Below are 9,023 nucleotides of genomic sequence, written 5' to 3'. Positions count from 1 at the left end.
TTTGGCAGTATGGAGGGAACAACACTCTGAAGCGAGAAAAAGATTGGTTTAGAAGTGGAAAAAAAAATCTTGCCTTATCATCAGAATTCATTCCCTGAAAACAGTTTTCTGTCCAAAAATGCTGACCCAGGGAAGATTTTTTGCTGTCTTCTCTGCAGTCCTCTTTAGTTGCCTGGAGACACGTGAGAGATGTTGTCACCTTGTTCCACATGAGCAGGATCAGCCATGGTCAATGTTCCGCAAAGCATAATGCATCCAGAACCAGCTGGAGCTGGCTGGTGATGCTCCTCTGCGAAAGACACTACAGTCTGATGAGCAACTTGTGTTCCTGGGGGAATCATTGGGGGTGAAATGGGAACCTTGCTCCAGGTCTGTGGGCAAATGTTGTGCATAGCAGAACCTCAAAGTCTTGCATACTTGTTTGCCCATATTAGTCCTTCTAAGAACATTCAGTGGTCACTGCCTTGGTCCTCACTGGCAGGGTAAAGGCCATAGAAAAGCTCAATCCTTTCCTTTGTGTGTTCAGTTCTTCACCATATTCTGCACCACGTGGACAGGCACATTAAACCTTCAGACACCAAATCAACACAACTCTCCCAGCTCAGTAATGGGGGCCATAAGCCAGCTGAACAAGTCAAGACTTATTTCTATGTGTTCACTTTTCATTCTTCACTCCACTAATTAAGAAAAAAACCCAGGTCATAAATTAATACCATTAAAACAAATGAAGCAGTGTAGAGTACACCCTTAACTGTGTAGATCATAGGTCACTCCATCTGTACTTGTTTGCTTAGCCCACTTCGGACAAAGTCCTGGCAGATTTTGAGCATTTAATTGTCAACTCTTCATTTTTAACAGTTCACTGCTTGCAAGCCCAAGACTGTGTGGACATTGAGAGACAAAGGGCTAAATCCTGCCTCATCCTGCCCCACAGGAAAGGAACTGAATCAACAAGATGGGCGAGTGTGCCATGAAGTGTGGGACATTGTTGTGCCCAGCCACTCATGCTTCACTTTGGATTGAGCAGAAGTAGTAGGCAGCGGTATTTTATCATAGAGGAATTTCCTGACTTGCAAGACCCACAGTACTGACCTTTGGTCCCCATCAACGTCATGTTTTCAGCTCAGGCTTGATCTCACAATTTGCCCTGAACTCCTTCTCTGGCTGTTTTCAGATGGCGTCAAGGGGCACCTAATCTCCGGTCTTGGGGCTCATGGCTATAGCTCATCCTTGTGCAGAGCCTGGGGTTCCCTGTCTGCTCCTTTTTTTCTGCTCAGCACCAGATCTTTATGGGACCAAGTACTGCCCAGCCACCACTTGCATAAATGTGCTGCAGCACTGGAGTGCCAAGGCGCTCTCCTTGGCAGTACATGTGGTCCCCTGGAGGAGAATTGATAAGAACCCAATGATTTAATTTTGGGGAAGGAAATCAGGGAGATCAAAGTGACCTACATTCCTCTCTCAGCCACTTGTCTCCTGGCCATGCTGAGGTGAAAAAGCTACAAGGTTTCTGCAGGCAGATCTCCAACCCTTTTGTTAGCTGGGCCCAGCTGAACATCTTTCCTGCCTTGCTAAGAGCTGTAGGGCCTGCACAGGTAAGTAGGGATTTTGGATGGATGCAGGGAAGAGCAAACTCCAAACACCAGTATTTTTCTGTACCCCCAAGGCGTAGGTGAGAGTGTGTCTGCTGGCTTGAAGTGGATATTGTTACTGGAATTTGGGATTCCTTTTGGATTAAGCATCATGCAGTGCTCACAAGGCTCCACTTAGCTGACATGTCTGAGCTCCGCCTGAAAATCTGATTTCCCTATCATTACTTCTAAATCTGCTTGCCTCTCCTTTCTTTTTTGGTTCTTTTCATCCTGACTAGTTGTAACATGCCCCTCCCTGTTATGATCCTCAGATGTGCTGCTCTGTTCTTACTTGAACTAAATAATTCTCTGTGTTCTTTTCTCTCCCTTCCCCTGTACTGGCCCTTTCCCCAAATTCCTGGCACAGGCAGTTTCCTTTCTATGGTTTTGCTTTAGCTGAGTTTGGTTATTGAATATGCTTTCTTTTTTCCAGAGAGACTCCTGGTCCAGCCCATGGGCTATTTTTTCAACACATTAAGTGTTTCCATGTCTTTGCTCTCCTCCACTCCAAGATTTAGTTTTATCCTTTAAAAAGTAGTAGTAACTTCACTAGTAGTAACATCTCTACTTCTGGCCAGTTTTCTAAGGACACAAGGTTTATTTAATGGTGCTGTGTGTGGGTATGTATATGTCTATCCGTTGATTCCCTTACAACTTGAACTTATTGGCCAAATTTAGTGAAGGTGGACAGAGACTTAGCGGGTTCAAAGACTGCAGGTTCTGAAAAGTCTCGTGAGTACATGTGAGTGAGCAGGCAAGGAGGATGCTCCGTGTTCCATAACTAGAGGGCAGAATCGATACTGTGGTCTTGGGGGGAGCTCAAAAATATGACCCAAGGGCTCCAGATCCAGAAGGAAATGAAGAACATGCACTTATTTTCCTTTTAAACCCTGCGTTCTTTAAACCGTAAAGTCTCATGATTTTGGAGAGACTAGTCTCATGACTTCTAAGCCCTTGGGTATGAAAGCAGTGATTTTGGAGTCTCCTTGAAACCAAGAGTAGTCAATAGACTATTGCAATCCCACAAGTGTACCACCTCACCACCTCCTTCGTTCATAATTCCCTGCTAAGACATTCCTAGAGGCAGGAAAGGAACACTCCCAGCCTGGACCTCTATTGCCTTCTAATACGAGGTATAGGGTATAGGAGGGGACAGCATGGGACAGAGCAGATCAAAGAGTTGAATATACTGAATAACATTGGGCAAGGCACTTTACCACCTCGCTTCTCTTCTCATCCCGCAGAAACCCTTGATGGTAGGAGTTTTGCCTGCTTTGTACAGTACCTACCACTACAGGGTTCCCACCAAGCTGTGCCTTGCAGGAATGGACTTAATCACCTCCTAAATAGTAATAGTTATGGGCACAGCAATCTCATTCAAGCGCCATGGGAATAGCATCACAACTAGAGAGCAAAGGGGATATCCTGGCTTGTAGGAGGAATTTTTCAGGGGCTTTGTTCCTTGGATGGCTGCCTCTTGGCTAAGGTTTGTTTCACAGGCACTCTTCTCAAACAGCTCAAAGGAGATAAAAAGCTGAGATGGGGAAAAGGAAAGAAATGGAAGAGCAGACAGGGAAGGAAGACAGAGACTGGGAGACATTAAGCAGGAGATAGCTCTTGTGTCTGTATGAACAGGTAGCTGCTGATTGAGGGCAAAATATTTGAAGACCAAAAACTCTTTCTTAGCCCCAGCCTCCTGCATGCACAGACCTCACCCAAGCAGCTGGTAGACCAGCATTGCTCCCCAATGAGAAGCACAGTTGAAAACAGCCACATTTGCTCCCTTTTGAAGTTCAAGTTACTCCCTGTAAGGTCTGATAATTCAAGGAGAGCTTCTCCAGGGAGAGCATTTGCCTTCTTTCCTCATTGTATTTGTCCACAATATGGGCATTTCACCTACAGTTCCCACGAAGAAACCCCCTTAGCTGTAACCCAGCTTCTCCCTCCCTGCGGACAGCTATTTACAGGATTTCAATGGCTAGGTCTGAAATGACTCCATGTCCAGAATTGCCACTGCCAAGGAAAGAAGACAGGGGTCTTTGCAAAGGGCTTTAATAATCTTCCTGTTGCTCTGGCTGGCAGCTTTCAGCATGTGTCCCACATTCTTCAGTAGCCTTTTCCTTAGCAATGAATAGGCTTTTAGCATGCTCTCATAACGCTTTCTTTTCCTGTGGCACTCAGAAAAAGCTTTCAGCCTGCTCCAGCTGCTGCCTCTGCTGCCTCTCCATATCCACCACGAAGATGCAGTAGCTCTGCTCAGCATATCCTCTGCTGCTAATAGAGCCACGCTTTCACCTCTGAAAAGAGGTGATATGTGAGGTAGCATTGCCTCTGTATATTCTTCTTAAGGCTTCTTTGTAAGTGGGGGGTTACAAGGCTGAGTCAGGACCTCTCCAACCCCCCCCCCCCCAAAAGCACATGCGCCCTTTGGGTCAGTAGTCTTGATGCAGGATAAGGGGGCTTCAGCCTGGGGCTGCCACTCTGCACCACGGCTGCACTGTGTCAGAGACTGATCACGCTCTCCCCAGTGCAGGAGATCTTGGCTCTGATTTAAGACAGGTAAAAAGTGTGTATTCCTCCTGGCTTGTTTTCCTCTTCTTAGTTCCCAGCAGAGCTGTTACTCTGACACTTACACAGCCACAGTAATCTGTATTCTGCACAGCACGGGTATGTTGTTGCTTGTTTATTTTCTCCTGGAATTAATAATAATGCTACTTAATTAGGGAGACAATTGCTTTGGTTCAGGCTCACAGAAGGGCCCTTGCATCTCCCAGCACTTATCTCAGATACCTACATTAGCAGGTACACTAGACATTTTGAGAATTGTACAATAGATCACAGAAGATGAGATTCTCAAAGGCTTTGAGATAAATGAGAATTATAACCCCAGAAAACCATAAGGTACTTATGTTTCTAGGTCTGGCTAAGAAACACATAGGAAACTGTGGACTTCAGCAGGAAAAAGATAATTTTTCTGTGATGCAGACATGATGGGAAGAAAGGGAGAGAGTGGCTATGTGACATGCTGCTGTGACTTCTGAAGAATTTGAGGTTATTTTCATACTAACTTGCAGTCTCATTACATGAGCTTCTGTATTTCCTGTTTCTCTTAACTTTGTTAAGAGTTTGTTTTTGGTTTTTTTTATTTTGCTGCCCAGGAAAGCACTGTGTGTTTACCAATTTACTTCTGTATATGTGACTCCCCCACATTTCCACATATTTCTATGCATCTTTTCAGGATTAAAGAGAAAATCTACAATCCCCCATTTCTCCAATACTACGACAACTAGTCTGTGATTCACACAGAGACTTGGGACAACAGCAGATACAAGATAGGTTTTAGCCTTGTTCCTAAAAAATTGTACATTGGCATATGCATTGGGAGATGTGTCTCTGCATGGCTTTATCTGTTCATCCCTCATTAATAGCTCTTAATTCTAGTATGCAATTTTACCAAAAATTCACTGAAGGGTGGACATCTCAAAGGAAGTGTATATCTGTGATTTTCGTAAAAATGGGCAGGTTGGCTGAAGCGAAACCTCCACTGAGGTGCCATCTGAGATTACTGTGAGCAGAAATCCAAGGATTCAAATCCATAGAGACCTACAGCCTCATTAGATGGGTTGATCGTAGGCATCTCCCAAGCCTGAATGCCAAATTCCCTTCATTACAAATGGGAGAATTGCACTCGGTGGCTGAACCGCAGCTTGGAGGGCAGAGGCAAAGAAGTTGTATCACTTTCCTAGATCTGTACTTCATGGATCTAGCCAACACAGCAAGTTTTTAGTAGTGTGGTACTTCACATAGGTGGTTAATACACCCACCTGGTAAATCAACCAAGTCAGAACACATCGCTGGCCAGATACTACCTTCTGCAGTAGGTCAGACGTAGTCCTGGTAGCTACCTGCTTCTCACCGCCCTAAAAGAGACTTACATGGTCCTGGGGTCTTGGCATAAATGACTGAGTACTTCTTTTCTTCAATAACCTCCACTTCTTTTACTGATCAGGTGTAAACCTAATTTTTCAGGGAGGAAGGGAAGGCTTTACTCTGACCACTGACATACGCATTATTTTGGATACCCCAATGATGAAGTATAGTTGTTATAGTAACATTGCATCTAACAATCTCTGGCAAAGTGGTGTGATGCTAAAATAGCAGTCTGGAAAATGGAAGTACTTGCTTTCTCACCAGCACTTTTACTCCTATTACAACACTACAGCAACATTCAAGCACACACAATTGCTCTTTGCTCCAGGCTGGTCACTTTTCTGCCTACTCTGTGCACAGCCATCAGGCACCTTGTTACTACTGGCTGGGCTTGTATCTGCAGCCACGGACTTTGGCAGCAGTGTTACTACTGAAGCACAGTGTCAAGTAGGAAAACAATTTCTCTGGTCGTAATGGGCTGCCTTCATTAGCTCCTGCCTGCTGCTTCTGCTGCCTTGGCTGTAGCTGGCAGGGAAGAGAGAAGTTTCCAACTATCATCAGTCTGTGACACACTTAAATGCTCTGGTCTCAAAGGGTGCAGAAGAACTGGAAAAGGTTTAGAGGGTGACAAAAGCAGGCAGAGAGCTCTAACAGGACTAACAACATCTCTGGAAAAGATTTCAAAAGATTTCAAAAAAACAGCAGACAAATTTGCAAGAGTAAAATATATGGAAGGCTTTTAAACACAAAGGACTGCACCTGGAAACATCTGACCTGCAGATTGCTGGATACTCAGAAATTATTCTCAGAATATACCACATGTTCTTGCTTCGCTTATTCTTATATTTTTTCTCTCTATGACTGTTCTTCTGGGGTTTTGCTGCTCTTTTTGTATGGCTCCAAGCATTTCTGAAGTTGCAGTTACTTCTCAGAGACCTCTTTGGTCCCCACGTTGGCTCCCACAGCCCTTCGGTGTGGCCACCATCACGCTCCTACAGCAAGCTGGGGGAATGGGAAGATATCCTTATAGCCCAGTGGGCAACGAGCAACTGCACAGTTCCCTATGCTCCCTGGCAAAAGCTTTACTGCTATCCCAATTTACTGTCACACGTAATCAGGGACACAGTATTCATTATCACACCATAATCAGGAATAAAGTATGTAAGGATACAGAGTCCCCTTGCTGCTTCCAGCTACTGAATCACAACCAATGTATAGAAGTTGCTCTTGCTTTTTTCTCTCCTAACATAGCTTTTTACAGCTTATTTCATACAGCTGATGTAAATAAATCAAGGCATGCTCTGCTTGTGCATTAATCCTTGACTACCAGGCAAATTCTCAGCTATCTAACTCAGCCGCCTCCTGCCACCAGTGAGGTGCTTTGTCAACTCACAACTGTGGGAGAAATCAGCAGGCACTTCTACTTGAAGCACTCACAGTTTCTTCATTTAAGCATATTTCTCAGGGCTGAAACACTCTGATCACTTCCCCTGCTTCTTCGGTAGCAAAGTTTCACTGTGAGAGCAGATCATGCAGCTTATTTTCAGATCAGCCCAGCATGTTTTGAAAAGCCTGACCCTGTGTTTCCCCCAGCAGCTAGAAGCAATGTCCCCTGCTAGGACAGGATGTCACATGTCCAAGATTTTGAACATCTGCACTCATTGATGCCCCTTTTTCCTGCTTTTCCTCACTTTACTCTCAAAGAAAAATCTCTACAAAGACAGTACAGAGGAGAAAATGCCATTATTTTTGGCAGGCGTGTCGAGGCCCTTCTTTTCCAGCATGTACCAATTTGTTTTTCTTCATGTTTGTACATTATCATGGTTTTGAAAAAGGGGTCAACACACCCAGTTTTAAAATTACTCCGGTCTCAATGCAACTTTGTTTCCAGAGCCATTCAAAGGAGGCTTAGAATAAACACGGTGTGTGGTGGATAGTGTAAACTTTTCATCTTCTTTCTGGTAAAACTGCATGTGCCTTTGGAATATAAAGTTAAATATTTACCCTAGGTCAACCATCCCTGCCTGTGGAGTTTATATTTTGTTGGAGTCTGGGCAAGCAGGTGGTATTTGCAAAATTCCTTGCTTGTCCCTGCTGTTAGAAAATACTCACAAAGCCCTTTTTTTTCCATCTTCAGAGTATTTTCAGTGAGGTGTGAGAAATTACCTAGCCTGGAGAGATGGTGAATCCACATGTGACACTGTGGTAGAATTGTGTTTGGGGCTGGATTATTTTGGTTGCTAGCCAGGAACCTATGTACAGCAGGACTTGTGGAATATTCTTGGGGTCTGGCATCACTAATGGCCAGAGGGTGGTTCTTTCCATCATTTTGGATATCTTGAAATTAGGCTCATCTGAATAAGTCCAGGTGGCCACGTGTGGGTGGCTGGTCCTGCATCCAGCTTGCAATGGAGTGAGCAAGTCTTTGGCAATGGGAAGAGCTGAGGAGCACACTTCCTGTTGCTCCCAGAGGCAGGCAGGGAGCATTTCTGTGATGGAGATGGAGTGTGTCCAAATTTTTTGGCATCCCGTGCCCAAAAAATCTTCTTGACAAACTAAAGTCTGCATACCAAGGAAGTGCTCTAGGCCCTCCTGCCTCAGTCAGCATGCTGTGGCTCTTCTAAGGATTTCATTTTGCCTGGTGGAAAACAAGCTGTCTCCTGCATGCTTTTCATGTATTCTTCTCAGAAAAAGGCCACTCTGTGATACAGCCTCTTGGGACACTGCAGCCTGTCCAGAATATCTCTGTTTGGATGTCTGGACCTTTATTCAAGATTCTCTTGAAAAACACAAGTATAAAACCCAACCCCTTCCCACCCTCTTCCCTTTCATCTGGTCCTTCTTCCTTCCACCATGACTTTCAGCCTTCAAACTGCTTCAAATCAAAAAAGCACTCACAGGAGACAGACTGATTGATGAGATCTTTCTAAGCCAGCAAAGGTTTCTGTTAGGTCTCCAAAGAGCAGAGGGTAAACAGAAGCCAGAGCCAGGGAAGCTCCTATCTTGCTGGTCTTACGAAGCGAAGGATATCAGCAGAAAGACAGAGGGAAGTAGAGGAGGCATAATGAGTGTTCATTGCACTCCTGCTGCACAAAGCTGGCATGTGGTTTTGTAGGAAACAAAGGCTTGAGGGCTACTCTAACCTGTGCCAAGAGGAAATATATCAGGTGTGAGACTCAAGGGGCTACAAGCAGCTCTTTGAAAGACTACCTCTCCTTCCCTCGCAAAGAAACTCATCTAGTTTCTTTCATATTTTGTGTTGACCTTCCTCAGGTGTGGAAAACTTTGTCCACTGTTTCTTAAGGGCTTTCCCACTTTATGAATCCAATGTCATTCAAGCACTTTCATGCCAGTAATTTAAAGTGTATTGATGCGACCCTATGAGTGATGGAGAAAACACCCACCACATGTTTATTATGATGATAGAGTATCAAAAGCTAAGGATGTAGCAATTAATACCTT

This window comes from Cuculus canorus, chromosome 3, assembly GCF_017976375.1.
Source record: "Cuculus canorus isolate bCucCan1 chromosome 3, bCucCan1.pri, whole genome shotgun sequence".
Lineage (NCBI taxonomy): Eukaryota > Metazoa > Chordata > Aves > Cuculiformes > Cuculidae > Cuculus > Cuculus canorus.
The sequence above is the reverse complement of the archived record's forward strand: the minus strand, read 5'-3'. Positions refer to the sequence as shown.